The sequence below is a fragment of the Numida meleagris genome, chromosome 2, assembly GCF_002078875.1.
Source record: "Numida meleagris isolate 19003 breed g44 Domestic line chromosome 2, NumMel1.0, whole genome shotgun sequence".
Lineage (NCBI taxonomy): Eukaryota > Metazoa > Chordata > Aves > Galliformes > Numididae > Numida > Numida meleagris.
In genome coordinates, this window is record NC_034410.1 from 76868340 (window position 1) to 76895066 (window position 26727).

Genomic DNA, 26727 nt, shown 5'->3' on the forward strand with positions numbered 1-26727 from the left:
AAGGATCCCGTTCTTCTCTTGTGTGTGCTTATGTGGTAACAGCGTGACCACAAGAAGGTGTTGGAGGCTGGATGAATATTTAGAGAGATGAAAGGAATAGCAGTGCATTTCTTTGGAGTTTTGATGTCGCTTTTTGTACATTTGCAGTTTTCATACTGTCCTTAAACCTTTTTCTTTTCCTTATTGCAAGGTGAAATACCCCAGGAAAATAAAATGAGGAGGTGACAGCCTGGCTCAGTTATTTCTCAGAAGAATATGTGGCAGGAAAACAGACTGCAATGTTTTATTATTGTTTTCTATTAATGGCATAAGGTTACTTATAAAAGGGTAGCATTTTGGAAGTAAATGTACTTTTAATCACTTAACATATTTAAATCTGATCTGATTGCTAGATGATCATTCCGTGGCTTCTGAAATGAGCCACCTAGAATACTGCATTCTACAATTGTTTTTAACTACTGCTGTATAGATTGATCTAGCTATAAGGTTTTGGCCATTGTGAGGCTACATTCACCTGCCAAAGTAATTTCCAATTTACTGCAGTTAGAAATTTGAGTTTTTTTGTGATTCCACTCAAATGTATTATCATCCTGACATTAAAGGTAAGAAGAAATCTTCAAACAAATGCAGCAATACAGTCTGTCTGTGATCCTGGTGTTCATGTATAGAAATTCTGCTGATATGGCCCCCCACAGAACATATTTTATCATCATGAGCATCTGGATAATGGATGAAGCCTGTAGTATAATAGGTGTTTGTACAAACATTCATGTTGCAGTGCCTGTACATCAAGGCTATTGCTGAGAAAATGTGTCCTTCCTGAAGAACAAGAGGATATTCAGCATCAGTGCTAAGTTCTGGCCAGCTGGCACGTAGCGTAGGAAAAAAACAAACAAAACTTTGTTGCAACTTGATCCTTTGAAATAAGTTAGTGGGCATTTTTTAAAAAAGTAATGAGAGTGAAATAATTGGTATGATGAATTAGTCATAGCAGCAGTACCATTGAGACTTCTGAGTCGAAAACTACAAATTCAAACAAGTAGTAGTGGCAAGCTGCCTGACCAAATTAACCCGGTCAACTTCTTTCCAATTTGTGATCTTTGTATGCTGATATGCAGTTGATAATGATTTTAATGTCTGTTTTGTATGATATTTGGGCTTACATTTTTGGGAAGAATTTCTATCCTAAGATCATATTTACAGTGAGACTAAAAGATAGCTGTATAGATTTTATTGTAATATGCATGCTTCTTTGGGTTTATTGCCTACCATTAAATGCATTGCAATTTGTATTTATTTATTTATTTTGACTAATAATATTACAACCAGAAAGTTCCAATATTATGATCAGCGCTGCAGAAATCCAGCCTTCTTCCTGCAATAAACTAAGACTCATAAATAAATCCGGTAAATTATTCTGCACTGAAACTTTTCAGAACTTTGAAATGAGGTTTTTGTAAGTATACCCCAAAGTCTAGTATTTTCTGCTCTAGAGACATTGCCTAATTATGTGCAGCGCTTCCAAAAGTCAGACTAATAAGTTAAAGAGAAAGTCAGGATTTCCTTATTGTGGCCATTGACTTTCAAGCCCTATTGGGTCCGTCTTGCTGTTGGTTTTCCACCATAATTGATCAGCTGACACTTGGTCATGCCCCGCTGGCTGCTGTGGTAAGACAATCCAAGGAGGAGGACTTGGTGTGCGTTTCATTTTGAGATTTTCTGGGAAACTTTCTCTACCCTTTTCCTCCTCCCAGTACCTGGCAAATCACATTTATGCTATGAACCTGTCCTTGAAATAGCAATTCTTTAGTGCTTGGCAGCCACAACTGTTTCCACCTGGCAAATGGCAACAATGCAAAAATCTGCCTTGTGTTCATTGTTTCTATGAGTTTATGTGCAGGTAGTCGCAACATTTCTCCACTCACTGTCTTAGGCGCTTTATATCTTAGACTGTGCTGCATAAAGTTTTAATATTTCATTCTCAGTGTGGAGGAAATTTCAAAGTTTGTGTCAGAGCCATGGCTTGAGGTTGCATGTCGCAGCCATCTAGGAGTCAAACCCCTAACTAGTGATAGGACTAGAAGGAGTGGCTTCAAGTTGCTCCAGGTGAAGTTCAGGTTGGATATTAGGAAAAACTTATTTTCCGAAAGAGTGGTCAGGCACTGGAATGGGCTGCCCAGGGAGGTGGTGGAGTCACCATCCCTGGAGGTGTTCAAGGGACGTTTAGATGTACTACGGGACATAGATTGGTGGCAAAATATGAGTGGTAGGTGTACAGTTGGACTGGATGATATTTGAGATCTTTTCCTACCTTGGTGATTCTGTGATTCTATGACTCTTTGAAAACACCCTCTCCTCCAGACCAGGATGCTTCTGGCCTACCAAACTGCAAATTAGGAGCACTGAATGCAAATCAAATCTATTAACTTTGTTCAGTGATGTGCAGATGCCTTTCTTGTTACTCTGCTGGACTCAAACTGCCTACAAATCTAACCTTTTGGTGTGGTAGCACTGTGCTGTGGAATACTTGAGAAATAGATTGGCTCCCAGGCCAGGCCAGTGTTGATTTTTGTTTGTTTGTTTATTTTTGTTTTGAGATTTGTTTGGATCTTTGCTGGAGCTGTCAAGACCTCCAAGGACCTGAGGTTTTGTGAGTACAGAGAAATGTGACAGAAGAACCAGAAGATTGTAGATACTTACAAAAGTTAAAATCTGATTTTAAACTTCTAATACTAACTCAGGTTAAGTGATTTTAAAACAGTGTTTTTTAAAAACAAGCCATATTTTTCCCTTCAACTTTGAAATCCGATTCAACTTTCAGGTTCTACTCTGGCCAAAACTGGATGAGATTGGTTGTCTTAACTACTATTTCAGTACTGGCGGAAGTTCATTTGCTGGCATATACTATGTTGTCCCTGCTTAAAGTGTGACCCTACTAAGGCATTGAATGTCAGCATGGATTGCTTTAAATTCTGTACATTCATGTGAATTGCTGATTTGGCTATTTTATGATTTCCTAATATAAAAATGAACTTGTAATTTTTCTATATCTTTTTTATTTGGGAAACAGCTGTTTTGAATAATTACATTCAGTAGTACTTTCTCATTTTTTTCTTCTTCAGTGGCATGTTTGCCTGCTTTGTGAGATGAAAAGTGCTACAAGTTTCTGCTTTGAAAAGGTGAATTTTTGTGTTAAACAATTGGCTGATTAACATTGTTTTTATAATTCTCATCAAGGTTTTTATTGTTGTCAAATAATAGATAAAGTTTTGAAAGTACAGAAAATGGCTTGGAAATGGTGATTTTGATTGTGGGAAACAATCAGCCTGTCCCATTGCTGTAGGCCTATTTTGAGCTTATTTTCTGACACTGACTTCAGTCAGGAGCAAGTACTCAGCTGACTACACTTAAGCCTAATACAGGGTGTTGTTAGTACATCACTAACACTGACAGTTTTCCAGATTTGTTGGCTGGAAATCATGAGACAGGTGAAAGTAGTTTATTATTACCTGGTGATAGTTGTTTCTTACATCCTTGCTTCTTTCTAACTTTAGCAGTGTGTGGTTAATGCAGTGTGTACATCTTTTAAGTTATGTCAAGTTATGTTAAGTGTCCAGGGATGTGCAATGTTTTTTTTTCTAACTTGCAGGTTTTTTTTTCTGAAATTTCAGTTTGGAAGAAAGGTGTTTGCTCTGATAGAGCAATAAGAAAATAGAGCCCAATTAAAGGGTTTTGTAATTGGTATATTTTAGGCTAATTACGCAATGCCTTCATGGTAGTAAAAGTTCAAAGGGGAATAATGCTGTGAAGCTGATTATCATAAAAACTTAAAAGCTTAATGAAGATTTTGGAAGGTAAGAATTAATGAAACCAGTGTAATCCATTGTTCTTTATCATTGCTATCCAATAAAAAATAGAAAATATAGAAAAAATATCAGAAATAATAGCTTTTATATTTACTGTGAATTTCTGAGCAGCTCTAACTGTCTGAGTCACATTTTTAGATAAATACTAGAGCTTGTTCCCTTTCTAGAGTAAAAAGGGTGCTTGAGTGTGAACTCAGCTAGAGGAGCATCAACTTGTCAGTTGTGTGAATGTGCAGGCGTGTATGTGGTGATTGAACTGTGATATCAGTGAATGTGAACGCAGTTGTGAGCCACGTTTGTTTTAAGTCTGCTTTGATGCTTTGGAAATTAAAGATGTTGGAGGAGCAGGGGATGTGGGATGATGAATATTTTATGGCTGTGAAAATTTACAACCTAATCAACGCAAAAATGAAGCCTGTTGGATTTCTAATGCAGTTGATATCTCTTCAACATAGGAAACTGAAGAAAAATAAAACTTAAGAAAGTTTTATGAGCTCTAGTCTCATTGAGAAAAAAAAAAAGAGAAATGAGGTACTGGTAAAAAGTAGATACTGTGAATCACCAAGATCATCATTTTGGAATAGTCTAGCTGTGAGCCTATAAAAATAACTCTAGAAAATACTCATGCAAAACCTGTTAATTTCATGTGTGTTACAAATAGATTTGATCTGAAGTCAACCTTGGATTGTCTAGCATCATAGTAGTTGTCAAATCCTGAGGTGTTTCGATGAATTATGGAATCGGGGGAAAAAAAAAACAAACAAAAAAAACATTGTTACCAAAGGAAATGAACTTTGTTTTGTTATCGTAAATCAGGGTACCAATGTTATCGAGGTGCTATATCGGTATGAGAAATAACTGATTTTATTTTCCCTATAACCTGTATGTGGGTTCTAGATGGTGTCACATTTGAGGGCTAGTTCTTTCCGCAGCGTTACTCATACCACAGGTGTACAGGTTTCTGTAAAGTGGCATTTTCTTTGTTGATGTGGTCTGTTATTGCAGACTTGAACGTGCATTCTGAAGACACTTACGTTCTTTCTTGGCTATTTGCTTTTCTCTACTTCTCCACTCAAGACCACAATTACCCTATTAGAAGAACTGGGGCAACTGATACTTTTGACTGACAAGTAGTGGTAGTAAAAGCATCATGCTGTTGTCATGGACAATTAACAATGGAAGTAATAGCAGTTTATAATGCTAAAGTTAGTGCTTTGCATTTTATAAGCATTAATAAATATTTATAGTTTGTATTAAATGAAAATTGTGAAGCTTTGTATTTTAAAATAATTGTGGATTAGAATAAGATTTCTAAGGGTACCCTTCTGATTAAATAAAGATAATCACAGAATCAAAGAATATCCTGAGTTAGAAGGGACTCATAAGGATCATTGATTCCCACTTCCAGCTCCGCACTGGACCATTCAAAATACAAATTCTATGTCTGAGAGCACTGTCGTCCAGTAATGAATGCTGAAACCATATATTCTTACTTGACTTCATTCTGGCCCCAATATCAGTTTATTTCAGCACATTAAATAAATGAAAAGCCTACGACAAACCAAACAACTGTATATGTAAGGAATTAAGGGTACAATATACTTACACTGAGTTAGTCATGGAATGCTTCTTTGTGTTAGAAGTCAAGTGAACATACCTGTCCATTTTCATGAAATCAAAACCTGAGTACATAGCTACTTCTGGTGAGACAGTTTTTTAGAAGTGGAAATAGAAATATTCAGCTCAGCAACTTTGTGTTTTTTGTAATTACACAAATCGTAAAGTATTATTCACTTTGGCTCTGTGCCTTATAAAAGCATGCCTGTTGCTCTTGTTCTCCATAGTGCAAGCCAAGATGGGGCAGTTCAGTAGGAAATCTCCAAGGTGGCAGAATGCCAGCTTCATAGAGAAAAATGTTTCACATACATAAATGATGAGGAGAATGCTTTTCTCTCACTCTCTCTCTCTTTTTTTTTTTTTTTTGTAAACTTGGATAAGTGTAATGCATAGGAAATGCAAGTTGTTTCTGTGTTAATATCTTTTCCTTTGTAACCTTTCAGGTAGTCATTGTACTGGAAACTTTGCTGTGCTAGCATATAGTAAAGCAATCCTGATGTGACATTTGTTTTTATCTGCTACACAGAGTAGCAAACCATCTGTGTCTTCTTGTGTTAGGTGATGATATACTACCTTAAAAAGTACTCGGGGAATTTGTGCAGATATATCTTAGCTTAAAAGCAAAAATGTAGTAGTATATATAATAAGTTATGAAGATGGTGTCTTAGGAAGAAAAATAAATTTGAAACTGGAAATGTCATGGGATATATTCTCATAAGCATTAATCTAATAGATATCTAATATTTACATTTTATTTTAAGGCACCTGAAGACAGATACAAACATTTTTTTGCTAGGTTAACATAGTTTATATGGTATCTCAAGTGTTTTATTCATTTATTTTTCTTTGTTGTCTTCCTAGTGCTAGGTGTATTATATGTTTTGAATATGTAACAAATATATGAATGTTGATATAAAATCTGTTTCACTGTGTGGGCAGAGTTATGAGGGAAGCTAATAAAGAGAAGCAGTGAGCCAAGAAGGTTTTTACATTACTTGGTTCTTCATGAGAAAGATTTAGGTGAAGGAAGTCTCCTCTCTTATTGCCTTAGCAAAAAGGTGTGTATGGTTGAATAGAGACACCAGAATATATTTTTATAGGGGAAAAGAAAATATCTTGAAAATAGTCCTGCAAACTGTGAAGTCTCGCTGTGTTGCTTTGATTCTTTCTTTCAAGGTACTTAGAGGGATTGTGCTGTGAGGACTTCCTAACAGGCCTGTCTGGGGAGCTAGGCACTTGTTCTGGGCCTTGTGCAGGCTGCATGCTGGCTGTGGGGTCTGCCTGTGGAGCAGGTCTGTCCCCAGTGGCTGCTTCTGCCTGGGGTTGGCCCTTCTGCAGAGGCTGGGCCTTGTCCTCACCGCCACTTCTTTGATGGACTTGGGTTAGTGGGCATGGGTGATGGGTTGATGGTTGGACCAGATGATCTTAGCAGTCTTTTCCAACCTTAGTGATTCTGTGATTCTGTTGATGGTATTCCTGAGCAACACTTTCAACCATATTACATATATATAATGTAGTTTATCGAACTGTAATACTTACATATCAGTAATTTGTAAGAACTTATTCTATCTAAAATAATGCTTGTTTCTAACTGATTGTACAGGACTACTGTATTGATCACTTTGCCTCCAGCTTCACACTGGGGCCTGCTGTTACTTAATATTGCATTAGATAGAATATCTTACTGAGCTTATTAAAATCAGTGAGATGACTGAAGTACTAAGAGCTGAATATGAATGTGAGCGTTTTTGTGAAATTTTAGAGAGCACTGGGGACATGGATAAAGTTGTCTCTTCAGTGAGTACTTAATATGGAAACACATTTTTGTTATGGTCAAGATTGTCTTTAATCACTGTGATAATAACAGTAGCATGAATAGGAAATAATAAGATGAAACTTGTTTCTTGCTTAGAGGGATTTTTGATTTATATTGAAAAGAAAAATATGTTATTTATATGAAGAACTTTCTTAACAAGAAATAGGAGATGAAGAGATTTGATATTTTCCCTTTTTAAAGATTTAGGCTAACCTACTGTGGATTTTAATGTAGGAGGATGTGCTCTGGCAAGTGTGCAAAGCCATGATACTTATCATAGAATCATAGAATGGCCTGGGTTGAAAAGGACCATAATCATCTAGTTTCAACCCCCCTGCTGTGCGCAGGGTTGCTTCTTTTTATCCTGTTTATTTTGTTGTGTTTTCTTGCCATATGCAAATTAAGTTTTAAGCAGTTAGTACAGCTTTTAATCTGCAATCCAACAATGTATTTATGATGTTTTTTTTAACTAGTCTTTTTATCTTCAGGAACTTCATCTCTTTAGAGATAATCTATTATTTTTTGTTTATATTAAGGAATATTGAGTTTTTTCTCCAGCATTTCTTGGGTTTCATGCTGATAGCTGAGGTCAGCCTGCCATTTTCTAGTGACTTGCATTCTGATACACACCACTTACATCCGATCACTTGCATGTATGGGCTGCTTACCCCTCATTTCATTGCTTTGAAATTTACTTGTGTAAATTGTTCATTTTCTGTTTGAATAGGCTCACTATAAATACTGTATGGAGATATTTATGAATAGTATTTTATTATTGAATATTTTACTTTGAAAAGTTAATTATTGTATGAAGTGTCCCTGACTTTCAGTTTTGTGCCTTCTAAGTAGAGGACAAAAAGGGGATCTTTAATACTGAGGAGCTGTAATAGAAAATAACTGTTCTGCTAACCATCAAGGAGACCTGAAATAGGGCAAAATGTTTCCATCTTAACTAGTGGAAAATCAGTGGTGTCATCAAGGAATACTTTTGTCTTTTGTTGAAAATAGTGGTGCTTGTGCTATTTTTTTTTTTATTTTTTTAAGGCTTCAGTGAAGTCATTTGGGAGGGAGAGGAGAACAGTGAAGGGGTTTGTAGGTGCTGACATGCAGTATCTCTGAACCGCGACTGAGTGGGAGGAAGGCCTGGTGATAAGTTAGTTTGCTGCAAGTGAAGCTGGGAGGCAAAACTGGCAACTGTTTTGGGAAGAAAATAGTTGCATAGACCTTGAAACATCAGGGGGTGATTATTTATTTGCTTAAGCACAGTTGAAATCTTCAGGATAAGTATGGAAATGGTGTCAATTAAAAAAGATGTACTAGGTTTGTTCGCAGCGGTCTGTGAATTGATAAGAGCAGGTCATCTCTGTATGTTTTAAGATCACTGAGGGGTTTCACAGTAATTTCACTTGAAGTTTCCCTTTTTAAGCATGTTTTTGTGTGGATGGATATGAAGGAGCAGGCTTTAAAAAAAAACGTGTGGATAAAAGGATACACTGGATAAAAGATCTTGAGTTTTGGCTGCTTTCCCACTAGTTGGGCATGAGTGAACGCCCACAGGTAGTGTTCCTTGCACTGATGTCTGTCCAGGGCTTTAATCTGCAAGAGCCTACAGCAAGTTAAATCAGTGAGCGACCTTGACAGCTGCCCTGACTTAGGAAAGCAAGTTGCTTATTATTCTCACCTGTTGTTGAGAGGTTGTGGAGAAGGAAGGGGAAAGGGTACTTAGAAAACTGACTGCTGAGGTAAGAAGTTATAACTGAATTCTGAATGAGGAAAATCCTTTTAAGTTAAAAGCAAACAAAAATGCACAGAAAAAAATGTGAAATATAAATAATTCTAGTACTGTTAGACAGCTATATCTGCAGGAATTACAGACCTCTAGGAAATTGGTTTCAAGTCTCAGGGAATTTTTTCCAAGAAGTAAAATGCTATTCATTTTACAAAAGGACTTGGGGTAAGCTTTTGACCACTTTCAATATGGATTTAACTATGAGGTTTTGTGATTTAGTAGTAATAACATTTATGCATCTTTTTCACATTGCTTTTAAGAACCTTTGCTGTATGCAAAAAAAAAAAAAAAAAGAAGTGAAAGTGAAAAGTTCTGCTGTTATAATCTACATGAAGAGAAAAGTAAACCTCTTTAAACTGGGTGTTTTGTCTTACTTTTCAAGACAAGATTTTGGTTTGGTTCCAGCATCCTTCTGCTGGTCCTTCTCCATCTGGTGAAGAGCCGGGCGACTGTTTCTAACTGTGGCCAGTGCTCAGGGAAGGTTTTTAACTATCAAGCAGTTGCTATTTTCTGCTACTTTGCTGGAGAGCTTAGCTTTTTCAAAACCCAAATTGAGAAGCTTATGTTTATATTGGGAAAAGAACAGCTTCTTTTGCAGCTGCTATAATAATATACTGAGGGCTGCAGCTGATTTAAAATAAGGGTTCGTAAGGTGCATCTAAGTTTTACTTTAAACCTTGGCTGAGCATAAGTGATGTGTTTCAAGTGTGTTGAGCTCAAGAAGCTTTCTCATCACCATGTAGTTGAGTGGTGTAACCTGTGCTAAGTCCCTCTCTAAAAGAATTCATGTGTGTCATTGCTGGCATTCTCCCTAGTGCTGTCCTTGTTCTGCGTGGACTGTCTGAGAACTGAAAGCTGGGGACATTGTGTACATTGAATATAGAGCTTGCTGGTCCTTGTCATTACACTGTTGTTTATCATATTTTTGGTGCAACAGCTGCTTTTTGTAATCGGATCTCAGTAAACTGTAATTTGTGACTGGCACAGTGAGAATGGATTAGATTAAATATCTTGATGGTGATGTGATTAATCCCATGAGATAATTCCTAATGCTTTATCATTCTTGCAGATTTAATTCTTTTATTTTTTTGGAGAAGGTTTTTTTTGTGTTTTTTTTTTTTTTTTACAGAGATTATGGCCCTCTCCGTGCCTCTCTCTGCAATACTTGCTTGTTGCAATTAATAGAAAGTGTTATCTGTTGCGGTTAACACCTTGAATGCTGTTCCTTTTTGTTGCTGCTGTTTCTGTTGTCCCTCTGTTCTTATCTTCAATTTGCAGATTGCCATGAGTCACAGCTGCTGCTTTTATGCTTTTCCAGTCTTGTATGAAGATAGGCTGTTTATCGATGGCAGTGTTAATAGTGGGTTGTGTGGCATTCAGTCCTGCATAAATAATGGTGTGTGATTTGCTCGGTTGAGGAACACAAGCTCCAGAAAAGGCAGTTGTCCTGCAAGATGACTTTGTGTCTTGGCATGTCAGGCTTTTGAGCTTCTGAAGGGCAGCATCCCAATTGCATCCTAGGCAAGGATGTCACATGTCTCTGGAGATATCTATCTGTGGCAGTGTAGGTACTTGTACTTCAGAAAGTAAGGTTCTCTAACGTTTTCCCTGTGTTTGTTATTTTGATGCATATTGCAACCTTTTTCATTAAAATAAATTTCTGTTGGAGGATATTCATTTTGCTTTGCAAAGTATGAGAGATGATGTATTTAAGAGGAATTCCAGAGTTGCTAAGATATTTGAAGTTTAATTTGACCTACCTTGCTATTCGGAGTAGTGTTTGAGAACTCCAGGGGACAGCTTATGTTTGTTTTCGTCATTCTTTGAAATTAGATCTTAAAATGATGCCCCAAGATAAAGAGCAAATTACTGCATTATTAAAATTAGATCATTAAAAGAGTGCAATAAGATGTTGAAAAGCCTTTTAAGATTGGGCCATGAATCAAGTTTTTACTAGAATAATTTTGTTTAGAAGGTGATTTATTGTGAATGATTATTCATTAAACTTCAGAGATGCTGATTTGCTGTTTTTTGTCATATGTCTGAAGTTCAAAAATTCTGATGCTTATCATGCATTTCACAGTAGAATCATTCTTGCAGTGAATCCTTGAGCACAGGTATTTGTAGATTGACTGTCTGTTGAAGGAGAACATCCAGTATTTCAATAAAGATCAAGGATTTTGCATCTTGGGCAGCATTTTTGAAGATCAAGTATTATTATTGCCTTGCAAACTAGAGCTTACCCATTTCTTCAGGTAAGTCAATCTTGGCTAAGTATGGAAGCCTCGTTTTGATGGGTATGTAAGGAATGGAAATAATGCAATTTGTCTGAACAGAGAAGGATATCAAAATCTCTTCAGAGCAATTCTTATGCAACAGATAGTTCTCCCCCATTCCATGTCTCATGTTCCATTTATTTCGGAGTGTGTTATTGCATTATTGCTCTACAAACAGAGCTTTTTCATGAAACAGATGGTTTTAAAATAGGACTGTCTGAGAAAAAGGACCAAGCAGATAAATGTTTTTCTGTTGTAGGTAAAATTATTGTAAATGTTGGATTCATTAAATCCACTTCCGTCATTGCCTCTCTTACTCTTCTAAGGGGCTGTCTTCATCTGCAGCATAGCACCAAGTGTCTTGCATCCTGGTTGTCAGTGTTTCTTACATGACAGAGAACTGGTTTCCTCGTTAGTCCTTTGGGAATAATTATAGGTATTGAAAGGCTGAAGCTGGAGTTGAATGAATTCCAGGCTTGCTTATCTTTTTTTTTTCCTTTTATTTTATGAAGACTGGCAGGAATGCATATAGTGACTAGAATGAACTTTTTACCAAGGTTGCAACTCTACAGCTCTTGTTTCTTTGCCATTCAGGGGACAGCTCTGGATCCTTAACCAATTTTTTTTTTTCCTCTAAGGAAGTGGACTGCATGTCAGAAATAATGTCCGTAAAAAATAAACTGAAAGAAAACAAATTGGCTCCCCTTGGCTTTTCTGGTGCAAATGAAGGTGATCATCCTTCTGAGGCAATATCTATAAAGTACGTTCTAAAAATGGAGGAATACTTATGCTGTTATTCTGACTTCTTCCATCTTTTCCTTTTGTTAAAACTTTATCAGATAAAAACAATCAAAAGAGTACTAATAAAGCTCTGATGTAGTCTGTTTGGCAGAAAACAGGTTAATGTAGGGTGAAGAAGATGCCTGAAGCAATAGGCCAAGACTAATACAGCTGGCCTTGCTAGGTGGACAACTGATTTGGGTTTTTATAACAAATTTCAGCACTAGGTTTCACCTATGCACTTTGGGGAATCAGAATCAGAGGTGCTGCTGAGCACTGTTAAGTGTTTTTGTAGACTTTGCATCTGACTGTTCAGATGAGGTGCTTGGAAAATAAGTTCGTTCATTTCACTGTACTGCTGTCAAAATGCATATTTTGACACTTCTAATATTGTCACTTAGTAGAATTCTGGTTTGTGGAGGAAAGACTGCAGTGACTGTAATGATCCTTTTTTAGCTTTCATTTATTACTGTAACTTTAGCTTTTATCGAGGCAGCTGATTTAATTGACAAACCATGAGTAAATCCCTGGCCCTGGAAAAGAATAATAAATTTCTTAAATCCCAATGATATTTTTTGTTAGAAATCTTATGAAATACTATTTTTGGCAAAGAAAAAAAAATAGACAACCTATAATGAGCATGACTTACCCACCAAATACTTAAATTACCAGTTGTCTGTTAATGACTCTTATGATATAGAGATGCTTCCCAATATGCAGAAATGAGGCATGGATTTGGACAGCAGGAAACAAGTAGTGCTTTTGTGCAGCTCTTAGCATGTACAGATGTGTAAACAAGAGCAAAATATTTTGTACCAAGTTTGTTAACCTCCCACTTGACCTGTTTTACTCTTTCTGTTTCAGCATTAGTTTTTATTTTTTATTTTTATTAATGAATTCTGATTCATTAACTAAATCATCTTTAGTTAATGAATCAGGATTTTCTCCTCTGCTTTAATGCCTGCTTCTCAAATGGGATCTACTTCTGCATTTAAAGGCTATGTAATACTTATATATGAAAATGAGGTATTTTCTTAACTACCCAGTACGAAAACAGTTGACTCTTGCACTCTGTGAAAATATAAGGTAGCCTGTAGACCTAATACCAGTGCATCAAGAAGTGTTTATTTCTGTCTTGTATTGTTAGTATTTTTCTGAGACAAAAGGCTCTGCCGTTTAGTGGATTGGAGAAGTAATTTCTAAGCCACTAGAACGTAGCTTCTGCTTTGTGTTTTGTGCCTACAAATTCCGTTCTAACTGTTCTGAGATGTATTGCCAGCCCATCATAGCAAGTAAATATTTATTGCACAATAAAGTAAAAATGGAGTGCTCGTTTCTTTTGCCTGCTCTGTTTGTTCTCTGCCTGCAGAACTTTCCAGCTGTGTTTCCCAAGGCACACGAGCTGCCTGATCATCTCTTTGCTCTACCTACTTTGAGACCTTAAGCAGAATGTGTAAGATCTGTAGCACTTCTGGGAGAAAAGAGGTTCCAACAAGGTAGCTGAGAAATTTTTCACGTTTTCCCAGTAGTGGTATGCAAAACTGTGTCCGTATAAGGATATTGCAGGGAATGAGGAGACACTGTGACGTAGGTTGAAGTTGTATAAAGGACAACACCTTTATGTATTCAGAGCATGATTTTGAGTGACCTACAGGTGTGTGTTCGGTCTCTGAGAGATGAATTCTCTGGGTCTTATACAACTGAGGACTCTGTCTTGAATCTTGACTAAAGGAACCTTCCGAAGGTTAATGTGCCTAGAAATGCGTAGATACTAAAATCAAATGAAGGCAAGAGACATCTTAGGTTGTTTTTCCTATTTTTTTTAATGTTTTGGGTTTATTTTGATTGGTGAGAAGTGCTAACAGTAACAGATGAACTGGTTTTGGTTTTCTTTCCATGCCTGAGAAAGGAATGGGGGATTAAAAAAAAAAAAGAGAACAAAATGCCAACATAAATGTTGGTGTTCTCTTTTGGAGAAGGGAAGATTTTTCTATTAACAGCACAGTATATAATTCAGAGACTAGTTCAGACAAGTGCATAATTTTTAGACAAGACAGAGCGAAGCAAAGTTGTTTCTACAGTTTCCAGTGAAAACATTGCTAAGTGCCCTGATAGGATGCTGAGGCTCTCACTGAGACATTGTTGCATATTGACAAGTAACTTTTCCCATTTGGTTAAATCCTTCAGCCTGTTTAAAGCAAGAGGAAGCGTGAGCTACAATTCTGTTTAATTTGTGTGTTCAACATAAATTCCTGGGGAAAGAAACTGGGACTTGCCACATGAACAGTGTGGTGCACTCATCTGGACCGTGACCAACTGTGTGGAGCCATGATGGCAAGTAAAGCGCGTGGTCCTCATTCCAAGGAAGTGGAGGTGCCATCAACAAAAAGGGACTGGCGTAGCTCTGAGTTGTGGCAAGAGGAATTTGTTAACAAGTAATTTAAAATGGATTGCATAGCTTAATGTCATGTGGCTAATCAGGTTTCTGGATGAGAGAATAAGAATGCAACATTAGGGGAAGGTCTTAAGGGAGCTATGAAATCTATCCCTTGTCTAAATTATAAATTTTTTTCAGATACTTGACATATAAACCACTCCCTCCAAGTGAATGATGTGTCAGATATTCCCCTTGTTTTTGTGAAGGTAAGGGTTTTGCTATGAAACCTTTTTCTTGAGAGAATCAAAGTAAGAAAAACGTGGTGGGGGAGGGGGAAAGAAAACCTCAATATGTTCTTAAAATGCAGCTGCATTTTCTTTGGAGCTACAAGCAATATTTATATGCACATATAGTGCACAGCACAAGTAAAGCAGAAATTCCAAGTGGACTGGGAGTTTAAATGTACTTTCCCACTTCCTGATATTTTCATATTTTCATCTCATCTGAGATGAATGCAAAATACTTCAATTATTTTTATAACAGTATGCATTTTTCTCCCCTATTGCTTTAATGATATTCTGTATAAGTCCCACTTTAACATTGTTTTTCTTCTGGAATAATTTAATATACCCTTCTGTGTGGTCTAATTTTCATTTGTAGTCACTATGTATCAATACCACCTCCAGCACAATGCATTTGAGAGCCAAATTCATTTGTTTTTGGAGAAAAGTCAAACGTGGATGTAGAAAGAGAATAAATTGAGATGAGGAATGGGTAAAAGCACTGACAAATGCAGCGTGGGCACCTGCTTTTGTATGCTTGATGTATGTATTCAGTCAGTGGTAAGTTTTGAACGTTATCCTTAGATGAAGCATAATTATCTCACAGATTTATCTGTGGTGCATGTTTCTTTTTATTGTATTCTTCCAAGTTCCCCTACCTTTGAAGGGGAATGGGGGTTTTGGAACATGCCAACTTTTCCAGCAGTCTTATTTGTAGTTCTGAAGGGAGCGTCAGCCCTAACATTAGGATTTTCATATCAAGTCTGCATGCCTGTTAGGTCTTTTTTTTTCCTCCTTGTTTGTGCTGTTTTTTTTTTTCCTGTACTTGTTCTAGGAAAACTTCAGGAACTTTAGTGCAGATGTTCTGAATCACACAACTTTTTCTTCTTGTATTACTCCAAATGATTAGAAACAATGGAATCTGACGAGTGCTTACAGTCAGGACATACATCGTGCTATCTGTCCTACCAAGCAAGATCTTCTCTGTCACAATTTAAATTGTTGAATGCTCCTGAAGACATCTGTAATAGAAGTTTTCTGTTGATTGAGCAATTAGCCATTACTGATTTTTACTATTAAGTTATGAATTAACATTTAAATGGTAAGTGTTGCTTGGTGAGTTGTCAAAGGGAGTGAGAACCAACAGCAGATAAACTTAACTTTGCATTTAAATAAACATGTTCTAGGATAAATGTTCTTAAGGATTCTGCATACTCTTCTGTGTAAATTCTCACAACCTCTTGAGTGTGAAAACTGTAGATCATCCCCAGTTCTCGCTGTCAAAATGTCTCGCTCTCTTTTATGTTGAATTTTTACTGTCAGAAGGTATCTGAAGCAAATTTTAAGTAAGGAAGCACAATCACATCCAGGTATTCTTCGACTGCTGCCTTAGGTCACCATGTTGTGGGAAGACATCACAAATTCTACATTTGTCACACTGCTCTGATTGAGTGGTTTAACCTTCCAAAAAAAACCAACACAAAACCAAACCCAAAGGTGAAGGTAATGTATCACTTGAAGGTAGCTGCAAGTTCTGCAAAGAGTGAAGGTACTGGGCAGAAGACAATGAAGGACTGTGAAAGGATGGATGTTGGGGGCACAATTCAGAGTAAATCTGGGGTCTGCTGCTGTTTTAAGCTTAATGCACCACAGACTACAGTAGATGTTTGCTTTTAATAACGATTTATGAAAAAACAGGTGTTGTAATGAAATTCTTGACAGTGGTCCTACTTATACATTAAACATTCCTCCTTCCTTAATTTTGTTAGTACTAAACTGGACAAAAAATAATCTGTTGAGGAGGAGCTTGAAAATTATTGTGTGTCCTCACTTGGATGATGCCCGGGACTAAAGTGTTTACCTCTGTTTCTTTGCTTTGCCTGAGGGATTTGTAATTGCTTCAGCACTGCGAGCAGCTAGGGAGATGGGAGTGTGCATGCGTGTTGGGTGGCAAAGGGAGGGACAGGCTGAGAGAAGAATGCCAAAGCACTGAATGCCTTCATGGCTGATGGAGGAAACATTTGGCCCTGGGGAAGAATATTTCAGAGAAGTCTTGGAATACCTCCAGATCACAACCACCATATTCTTGCTATAGCCACCTAGAGGAGGGAAAAAAATAAAAAAAGGAACGAAAACCACAGCGTACCAACTGCGTGCTGCAGAGAGAATAGACGAGCTAGGAAGCTTGCTGGGGAAAGGGGGGAGCATCTCTGTTTGAGATTTACGGTAGCAGATGGACTGTGCTGTGTGTTCTGGCTCTGATGATAGATGTTAAGTTTAGTCTTTGTCTCGTGCATGCTGAGATGATAGAAGAGAGAGAGCATCCATCGCTGAAGGAGAACAACCTAAGCCAAAAAAAATGAAGCAGAGTACAAAAGCATTGTAGATTAAAAATATATGACTTCTATTGCTTATTTTTATATCACAAATGACCCCACATTTAGGGCTGGAACTGAAATTGTCTGAAGCATGTTGATGTGTTCACAAAAGAACAAATTCATGGTAGTATTTCAAGAACTCTCTCCTTGCTGGGAAAAGTAGACTGGATCCATTTTTTTTTCCCTGATATGTCATTATTAAAATTAATCGACTTAACCAGGATTTAGTATGGTCTCCTACCTTTAAAATATATTGGATATAATTTCTTAAAATCATTTTGGAGCACTTAAAAGTGGATAAGCCAGCTTGTGGAATAAACTGACATGCATGAAAATTGGCAGAGTTGTTAAACACTGCACATTTTAATGGTATTTTGTTGAGGTAATATTACTTCAGCTGCACAATTATGGGATCCTGCTGCATATTAGCAGATGCTTTCTTCATAACCTCCAGCTATATGCATGGAGTTATTTTCTTCAGACTATCATCTTGGTTTCTCCGAGACCACATACATACATACATATATTTTTTAATCTGTAGCAGCACATGCTGAAGGCAATAGTGAGTATGATACTTTCTGTGTTGTTAGGCAGTCAGCATTATCAGCATCCTCAATGTTCAGGATTAGTGTTCTCATTATTATTTGGCATCTGCATTACCTACGTAAACCTGTTCAATCCTGCTTCTCCAGAACGCAGCTGTGCTCTGACCAGGAGAATGAAGCTACAAAGCTTTTCTGCAGTTGTCACTGTTCTCAGGAGTTCAGTTGTAATGGCAGCTATGGTTTTCACAGTGCAGTTCACTGAAATATGTAAGAGTTTGCACTTTATTTGAAGGAACTGGAATATACTAAAAGTCATCTTTGTATTTTGAAATGGTGAAGCAGGGACAGAGTAAGACTCTCAAGACTGTACTACAACTTAGTTGCTTTACCAGGAATAAAATCCAGGTCTCGTAACCCCAAGCTTCATCCTTGATCCACTAGCAAGCAGATGTCTCTGAATTAAGTATGCTACAGGAAATATACAAGCTGGTATCCAGTAGTACAGAAAATGTCTTTCACAATTGCAAATCAAAAGCAGGTGTACCTTTTCCTGAGGGTTGTGAACTTTTTTTAAAACTCTTAGATCACAGACACTTTTTAAACTTCACTTGGATTTTTATTTTTATTTTTTTTTTAAAACCAGTTTCAGGGAACCATAGCATGACTTGGGTTGGAAGGGACCTCAAAGCCCATGTGGCCCCAAGCCCGTGCTATGGGCAGGGCTGCCCCCCACCAGCTCAGGCTGCCCAGGGCCCCATCCAGCCTGGCCTTGAGCGCCTCCAGGGATGGGGCACCCACAGCTTCTCTGGGCAAGATTCACTGGCTTTTGCAAATTGTCAGATAAAATGAAATGTATTATTTAATGTTTTCATATCTAAAGATGCTTGTGTTCAAGCATAAAGGATAAAATAAGATTCTTACTTTGGTTACAGCTTTCTTAGCTTACTTGCCCTCTTTGGTGTGGGTAGGTGTTGGAGAAGTATCTGCGTACTGAAAAAAAAAAAAAGGGATCAGCCATTTGGTTTTATGCAGACTAAATGCATAATTACAGGATATATTTAGTTTAGTTATTTTTTCCTAAATTGGCATGGATACTGAGGAACTTGAAACTCATTGGATACCATATAAGATTTGTATGCTAATATCAGCTTTGAGTGTGAGTCTTATGTTGGATGATCAGTTAGATGGGACATGAAATTTCTTGGCAGACTTCTAAAAGAGGCCCATTCCATGGGCTGTTTCTCTTTTATGAGTGTGGGTGCAGTAAAGTTGAGGCTATTTTCTTGCAGGTACAAATTGTAGAAGAGGTAGGAGCGCTACAGTAATGTGTTTTGAGGAAGGAAGGAGTTTTCTCAAGAAGACTGTTGCACAGTTTCCTTCTTACAATATTTTATGTATATACACTACATATAAATCTCATAAAACACCCCTACATCCCCCTCAAATCTTCATCACAGTGTCCTTCAGGGTTTAACAATTTTGGTCATTGACTTTCATTACATAGTGAATTCCTCTGGTAGGGTAACTCAATTTCTTCTGCCGTCAGTGCTAACTCTCTTTGGCTGAAAAGACATTACTGTTGTCAGTATCCCAGAACTAGAAAACGCCATCTGGGTTATCATTCCAATGTGTTCCAGATTCAGGAATCCATCTGAAGGTTTTCTAGGCATCTGGGCAGCAAATGCCAGTGTCAAAAGCACATTTGACATGTCCTATATGTTTCAGTCAAAGGCTTAAGGTAAAAAACAATGAGAAATGGTTTCACTCTACAAGAGCAAACATTTGCATAGAATATTTTGCTCTCAAACTCAAGGAGGTCAGTGTTGTATCAAAGCCCATTTATTTGAAATAAAAATACTCAGTTGTGTAATTTGCACAAAGTTGGATAAAGGCCACCTTTTCTCCCCCTCTTTGATGTTTTCATGAAAAATATGACTTCAGTGGAAGCAATAATTTCATTATTGTTTTTATCCATCTCCACTATTTCAAAGTAGGTAATTCTGTTCATTCTGTCAACATTCTTAATAATGTATTATACTTTAAAAATTGCTATTTTGGGAATCGTGGTGGTTTTTGGCAAGAACTAAGCACTGATTATTGGGCTATAAATCTGTAGTTGTTTGTTAAAAGGTTAAATTTGCACTAACATGTCTTGTCACTTTGACCTAGGTGGAGTTAAAGAGCAAAACTAGGGCAAATTCAGCAGCTTTTAAAGGACTGTTATTGGTCAAATCTCTGAAAAGCCAAATAAATGTGTCATTCCGTTTTATAGTTTTCAGCTAGAGAATTGTGGCTGACTGGTGACTTCATGTATTCTGATCAATGTTTTCCCTGTCAATAGTACATTTCCTGTCCTGGCTCTCCAGTCTCTTCATTGGTTCTTGTTTTGGCCTGGTAGAAAATGAAGAGGTACTTTAACTGGAGTTAAAGCTGTGGGTAACTCATGGAGCTAGTTATCTTTGTCAAGAAAAAACTAGAAAAGAGGCAGGGTGACCAGTAGTATGCATATCCATGTGTAGAATATGGCCAGGGCTTTTACTTCTGAGTCTTGACATGAGTTACAGCATGCAGTAATTCTTCTTTATAGGATGCCTTTTTTTTCTTCTTTTCTCCAGAGATGATCTCCATGTGGGCTCCGAGTGTCTCATGTTCTGATGATGCTGAATTTACTATGCGTGACAGTTAAGCCTGACAAATTATGGATGAGTCAGATTTGTTGCTTATGTGATTTGCGCGTGAGAGTGTATGCATGTGTGTGGGCATTCAAGTTTCTTAATGACTTGGAGCTTTTGTTCCAGCAAGCCAAAAGCTCTGTAAAGCTTGAATAAGTACTGGTGGTGCTCCTGCTTTGTCCAGATGTGATTTCTGTTGAACCAGAAACATTTCTGTGCAGACCTGGACAATTCACAGCCCCGTGCATTAAAGAGGAGTAGTTACAGTACCCTGTGCATTCATCTTCTGCTCTGGAATATGTGTCCATGGATGTCTACGTCCTTGTGGTGTGTTTGTGTGGGCTGTGTCTGTGAAGTTTCAAACATCTGCATCTGCAGAAAACTACTGAGTTTCATTCATTTTTGGTTTATTTTTTTCCTCCTGAGAATTCGTCTCTTTCTTTTGTTCTGATTTTTTTTCAAAATAATATTGTGGATTGAAAGACTTATTAACAAAATGCAGCACCGGAAAAGGGATATTCCCATTTATTTCATGCTTCTTATGCCTAGACTTTAGCTTAATAATTGCCATCTTTCCATGCCAGTTCTTCAGTCCAGCAAATAAGCTGATTTAATGAGATCTTTCTTTATCTGAGGACCTTTTCAGCATGAAAAAGGAGAGATAAGTGGTAATATTATCCATCCTGCATTATAAGGAGAATTGTTAGATTTTGTAGAAGGAGCATAGGGTCGTGTTTAGCAGATGTTCTAACTATTCTCTCCTGAAAGTGGAATCTGTCTGCATAATGCAGGCACATTTTGGAGGACGGGTAGAGGAGGGAAGATATTTGTATACCTTCTTCCCTGCCCCTTCCCAGTTTGGTATTCTGTTTTGATATTATTTTTCTCTTGCTGCCTGTTAGCAAGAAAAGCAAAAGGTTTGATTTGTTTAGTAGTATTTTAAGCAGAACAAAACGTTTGCTTTTCATGTGCATGATGATGAGAGTGCTAAAGTGGGAGGAAATAAACCCTTTCCCTAGAAGTTTCAAAAGTCCTTTTGAAAGGAAAAGGTGGGAGGCAGAGAGCATTGTCACCTTGGTCTATCTTTAGCAAATGATGTTAAAGTAGTGTAAAACATTCTTGTATACCCCCAAATAAATGAATTGCTGTGTTTTTTTTCTAGTCATTCTTCTGGCTTTGCCTTCACTTACTATTCCTATCAGGTTGGTTTAGTGTAGGCTGCTACGGAGGCGAACTTAGAACTTACTCTGAGTACTAATTTTAGTTAATTGCTGGTGTTACCCTACCCACAGCATATATTGTACCTTGCCCAGTGAGAGCGCTGCCGTGGAAATACCAACATGGTTGCCATATTAAGACATATGAAGGAAACAAGACATGAAGCTGTAGAAATCCAAACTTCACTGGTTTCGTTCTCCACGTGCATGTTTTCCCTAATTCACTGAGGTGAATTCAGACTCTACTTTCCAGTTTTGTCTAAGTAATTCTTAAGATAAGAATAGAAATACTGTTGCTAAAGCTTTTATTTTGCTAAAATAAAATCTGAGATTTTTATGTAGAAATATAAGTCATGAAATTAGTTGTAGGGAGACAGTGGTGGGTTAAAGTGTATATAGAAAGCACTACTACTGTCAGATTTGTTTAGAAAAATTGAGGTATATAGCCTTCTTTGTAATGTTTCAAAGCATAATAATTCAGCTTCTCATTCTGGTGTAGCCAGCGCATGCATAAATCATGAGCACACTGCGTCTTAGAGATGTGATGCTTGTAGTTGTCTGTATAGCTTACTGTATGGTAACTGTTATAATTAATTACTTGACAGGTTGAATGTCTTTAAGCACTTTGTCATCAGTGTGCATGGATGGCAGGTAGCTGGGCTGAAGTGTTCAAGTGTTCTCTGGTACACAGCAATATAGAAAGCAGAACTTGGTCCCCTTCCAAGATTTAAATTTGTCCTTGTCTTTCAGAAAAGTGGGAGGCAAAGAAAATGGTGATGCAGTGTCTTCTCAAATTTATAAGTTCTGCCTACCACCTTGGACTCTGAAATCCAAAATGACCTTCTGTCTTTAGCTTCAGTTGTTCCCTGAACCAAGGATACTGTATCTAAGTTTCCTAGAGTTTAAGGTCATGGAATCTCATGGAGAGGTGTCTGTGTGTGCGCATATGATATACACAGTTAATTTAGAAGAAAATAGGTAAATAGTGAAAACCTTAAGTTCTTGGCTATCAGGAGCAGGGTGTTGGTGAGAAATACGGGCATTGTAACCATGAATCTGGATTGTCATTGTCTAGCCTAGAGAGTTCTTCCTGCACTTGTAATATTTCCTCATTATACAGTGTCTTTTAGGCTTTGTTGCACATACATTCAGCAGACTCCTTGAGACTTTCCTAGGCTAGAAAAGTAGGGGGAAAAAGAATTGCAAGCACCTTCAATCATCAAGTCCAGTCACTTTGTGTAAGTGAGTAAACAGAGTGGAACAATGAATCCTTGCCTCAATTCTCTGATTAGGGTGAACTTTTGATTGCTGGTGTATTCTGTAGACATTCAAGCAAAGAAGTGAATGCTTAAATGAGGTGGCCTGTTACTGTTTCTTACTACTGAAGTACCTTTTTTGTTGAGGTGTTGGGAGTGGGAAACTGCTCTGTGGTACCTTTCTTGCTTGTCTAAGTAAAGATGGCAATTAGTTTATCATCAGTACCATTTTTTTTTCATTCAGTTAAAAAAAATAATCTTTTAATGTATTATCTTTATCATTTTTACAGTGGATTAACAGAGAGAGATGCATTGTGATCGCTACTTTGATGTGCATTTTGAATTGTTTTAAGATATGAGATGACAACTGTTTTTCTCTTGAACCTTCTGGTTTATGGGAAGGTGAAAAAAATACTAAAGTTTTGTCTGCCTAGATTTTGTCATGAATTTCACTTAAGCCCAGATTTCAGCCCACATTTGAGACATTTATCAGTGGTTAAGGCACCAAGGAAGATTTTTACAATGAGGATTTTTCTCAGATTCATGTCTCATGGATTTTGTTAATTCTTTGACAAGTATTCTTCTTTTCTGATTCTTATCATCACCTAAGCTGACAGTTACTTTAAATAATTATTTTTGTTTTCATGAGTCATTCTGTTTGGTTCACCACCATTCAGTTCAGTGCCTCACATTTCTCATTTTTTGTCTTGAAGGACAGATGTTTTATTACTGCTATAAATGTCTGAGAATTGCTGATGAGCTGTCTCTTCAATACTTAATGTATTTTTTTATCATTTCCTAGGAGTCTATGAAGTAGACCCAGGACCTCTCTGCTAGGCTCTGTACAAACACGAAATAGAGACAGTAGATGACTGGAGAGGGATGGTGGCTGTAAGGTAGGTGAGAGACTGTGTTTGGTTCAGTGGGTAAATGCTGATGTCATGGAGTAATTAGACTGTAAGATGCTATTTGGAAAAAAGCTGAGAGATAGCTTTGTAGACCGCAACAAGTATTCTGCCTCACTTTCCTCCTAAACTAAGGAAGTAGGAAAAATAGAAATGGGAGGAACTCAAGACAAACAGAACCTGCAGTTCTCCTTCATTCCCCTCCTTCATTCAATTATGCTCATCTTTTGAGAGAAACTAAAAATGAGAATGTTTATTTAAAGAAAAAATGAAAGTGTAACTGTAAGACTAAAACGTTTGTAGGTGGCAGAGATGGTATTTCAAGATGCTGTTTTGGAGGCTATACACAAATGTTTACTGTTGGTCTAAAAGAGACTTAGGAAAAAGAAGCCTGTATAGCTAAATGACAAGGTAGAGGAGACTATTAAAAGCAAGAGGACATCTTTAATAAACCTGAGGCTGTATTCAAAGGAGGAAAACAGGAGGAAAAAAAGGTAAAAAAGAAGTCACACTGAAAGAACAAACAGGAAACAAAAACCACCCTATCAGGGTGAATATGGAATTAATATGTGCTTTTTTTTCTAAATATACCAGTAGAAGAAAGCCAGTTAAAAGTCTGTGGGTCCTACACGTAGAGACAGCAGGAAATGAATGATACAATAAAAAGCCATGTCAGAAAACTACCTAATTATTGTGTGTATGCATGTGCTCTCCACTGAAACATGTGGGATGGTTCCTGTTTTGAAACTCTTCTTATGGGATGCTTATGAGGCTGCTGCTCTGAACTGAAAGCATTTGTAGGAGAGGTTGTGGAAAAAACTGCATGTTCCCATGTAACTTCTTCAAGTTTTTAAGGAACTGAAAAGTGAAATAGACAAGCTACAGAGCATGATGTGCAGCCTCTAGCTTTAAAGCATCTCAGCAGCTGAGGATGTGAAGATGCCTAATTTGATGTCACATTTTAGGAAGCATTCATTTGGAATCTAGGAACCTCTAAACCAGTAAGTCTTTTGTTTAAATTGAGTGAGTGGATTAATTCAGATAATAGATTAGTGGATGTGTTCGGAAGGACACTGGATAAATACGATAAAGGTACATGGAAAGCGTTGATTTCTGTGAACAAGAGTGTGATGAAGAGACAGGCTAATATTAGCCTTCAGCTACGTGAAAGGGTGCCTACAAAGATGATGGAACTAATGTTCTTAGTAGTAGCAAACTATGTAGCGGAGCAGGGGAGAGTTAGCATGCTTAGGTCACAGATTAGAATATCTGATTGGACATTTTGGGAAAATCCATTTCCCTAGGAGCTACATGGTGTGGGTGTTGGATCTTTCCTCATGGAGGTTTTCAAGTGTCAGCTGGACGAAGCTGTAACTTACCTGATCTACTGTGACTTTTAGTAGCACGTTGAACTGGATGACTCCAAGAGATCCTTTCCAACCATTGTTTTTGTGATCTGAAGTCAAATCTTGCTAAACTGCTGTGGTCTTTTGGAGAACTTAACAAGAATGTAGATGAAAGAGATTATATGATGTATTGTTTTACTTACATTTTGAAAAGTCATTCAAAGTCCTTACTGTAAATCTTTGAAGGAATTAGACAGGCACAGGTTAGAGAGCAGAGCTGGCAACTTTGTAAATAATTGGTTAAATGATTGGAGTCAAGGCACCAGGATAAAATGTGGTTAATTCTCATAGGATTTGGAAATCACCATACGAAATTTGGAAATCTCTGTGGGTGCCCAAGGGGATTGTTACATTCCTAAGTGGCTTCAATGGAACTTGAAGGATGATGACGAGATTTGTTTCAGATATCACCTTATTCAAGACAAAAGAAGGTAAAAAGGGAGGTGGAATGAAAAATTACAGAATAAATTTATAGGATTGAGTGGCCACTAAAATGGCAGATTTAATTCAGAGCAAGTAATGGTAAAATGTTTTGAGCTGACCTTTGCACATCGAGAATGAGATCTTGTGATTAGAAACAGTATTGTAATGAAAAAATCAGCAGTCACAAAGAAAACTTGTGTCAGAAGTAGCTCTAAAAGGCTAGTGATGGAAATATCATCAGGCCATTCTAAATATATGGTGTGTTTAGCTCTGAAATACAGTGCATCATTTCAGTCCCACATCTCAGGAAAAGGGGACCAAAGTAGGAAAGGATTCAGAAAAAAGGACATCAAGAGTGAAGAGGGGTAACAAGATGACAGAGACATGGGACAGTTTCTGTGCAGGAACAACTGGGAGGCTAGGTGAGGGCCTTCCAGTGGGAAGAGAGATATTGGCCAGACTGCAATCACGGTACATATTCTATAAAATCGTAAGAGCTGTGAGGTGCGTAGGAGGGAAATGAAGACTCCTTGCTGCCTTATTTCTGTATCAGAAGAGTTGAAAGCTGAAAAAGGCAAGGAGTGCTTTCAAAGCAAGGGAAAAAGTTTTTCTTTACACACATAGTGTGTATGTCCCTTCTGGGTTTCCTTGCCATAAGAAGCTGTACATACTGTTTGGGTCTAAAGAGCTGCTGAACGAAGTTGGAAAAGGGAGGGAAAAAAACACATGCAAAGGTGGTAGCTCTAGGTCGGGTAGTTAATCATCTGCAAATTGTAGAAAGCTGTGCAGTACGTGTTTTAGGGGCAGAGGAGCATATTTCTGCATAATTGCTCTGTTTTTCACTGTTGCACTTGGCTGCTTCTGGAGGCAAGCAGTGGGTCAGACTGGATATTTAGTTTGAAGGAGTATGGTCATTCCTTGTGGGCTAAACATCCCGTCTGGTCTACTGTGACAATTCTGATGAACTCTTTCATAAATAGTAAGGTTGCAGGGTGCAGTCCCTGCAATAAAGAATAGAACTCTTAGTAGAACTGCTTTTAAAAATGTTGAGCTGTTATGTAATTTGAGGTCTTATGCTGAACTTAGAGACTTTCTCCTACTGTAAAATGAATGTTTATTTTGG

General features: G+C 37.5%; 1 protein-coding gene across 5 annotated transcripts in view; it reads left to right on the top strand.

Moving 5' to 3' along the window:
* The window catches only part of SEMA5A (semaphorin 5A), a 325269-nt gene that overhangs the window by 54065 nt on the left and 244477 nt on the right, over positions 1-26727 (top strand). For 2 of the 5 annotated variants that reach the window (XM_021386095.1, XM_021386097.1), the window contains exon 2: positions 23673-23766. The exons of 1 other annotated variant lie outside the window; for it this stretch is intronic. The gene's annotated coding sequence lies outside the window, so the exon portion shown is untranslated. Of the gene's footprint in view, positions 1-14766; positions 14788-23672; positions 23767-25472; positions 25613-26727 lie in introns of those variants that run through there. 2 more of the 5 variants (XM_021386098.1, XM_021386096.1) reach the window with 2 other exon arrangements.